Source organism: Penaeus chinensis, chromosome 27 (genome assembly GCF_019202785.1).
Source record: "Penaeus chinensis breed Huanghai No. 1 chromosome 27, ASM1920278v2, whole genome shotgun sequence".
In the NCBI taxonomy this organism is placed as follows: Eukaryota; Metazoa; Arthropoda; class Malacostraca; order Decapoda; family Penaeidae; genus Penaeus; species Penaeus chinensis.
The window spans coordinates 9,254,490-9,255,861 of NC_061845.1; positions in this window are offsets into that span (position 1 = coordinate 9,254,490).

The window sequence follows — 1,372 nt, forward strand, 5'->3', positions numbered from 1 at the left end:
TCCATCATTCAGTATCTTTTGTTCTTCGCCTAGTCTTCTAACTTCACAGAGTCCTACAGCATCCACAGGCTCATCAACGCCGGGCGGCCAGAGATTTTTAGCACCCTCTGCTCCGGAGCGATCCTGATCGCCGCCGTAACCAGGGGTCCTTCGCCTCCGGGGAATGAGGACCGTTGCTCTGTTTGTGCACCTTATATATATATATATATATATATATACACACACTCACGCATACATATGTGTGTTTTGTATATATGTATATATACATATATACATACATATATATATACATATATGTACATATACACATATCAACATATATTTGCACATATATATCAATGAACAAACACAGTTGTACGTGTGTTTATGCGTTTGTATATGTGTATGTAAATGTGTGTAGCGTATATCTATAGTTTGTTTACGCAGTACGTGTATAACCATTGTCTAATTATATAGATCTTGTGTATAACTAAACTGTATGTGTACGTGTGTGTTTCCGTTTGCAGCTCCTTTTTTTCTTAATAGTATTCGAAATATATTTATTTTCAATCTGTTACTTACACCCCATACCCAATATCGACAGTTTATTTAATCAAGAAAAATGATAAAAGCGAACAATGAAAGCCATGTAATGCGATTCGGACACAATAATCAGTGTTGCTAAAGTACGGCACATCGTCTGTTGTGGTTGTGTTGAAGTCTACGGATGCGACACATACGTTTCAAGTGGAGAGAGCTTCCACTCCTGAATGTTTGGTGTAGGTCAGTGGCTCCCAACCCTTTTTCATTCTGTGGCCTCTGACCAATACATCATCATCCCCGTGGCCCCTTTCACTGAGTCATCTTTTCTGAGTCAGTTATTACTAGTTGTGAATAGTGTAATGGTGTCAGTAGCTATAGGATAAGAATACTTAATGGGATGATTCTAGTATTGATATGTGAGAGATAGTTATATGTAGGAACTGTAGTGTGATGAAATGCAGCTTAATTCGACTTCAAAATTTCCATATTCCTCCATGGCCCCTAGTTTGGGAACCCCTGGTGTAGGCAGAGCTGCAAGGGCGTCGCGATCGGGTATTACACACGCGCTCGATTGTAATTTAGGTAAAAGTTTGATAAATCGTCAACTTTTATATATAAACACACACACACACACACACACACACCCACGCGTGTATGTGTGTGTGTGTGTGTGTGTGTGTGTGTGTGTGTGTGTGTGTGTGTGTGTGTGTGTGTGTGTGTGTGTGTGTGTGTGTGTGTGTGTGTGTGTGTTTGTGTGTTTGTACTTAGCACAAACAGACATTGCATACATACCACATCCCAAATATATGAACAGGTGACAACCTCAGCGCATGGTCGTTGGCAACGCTGC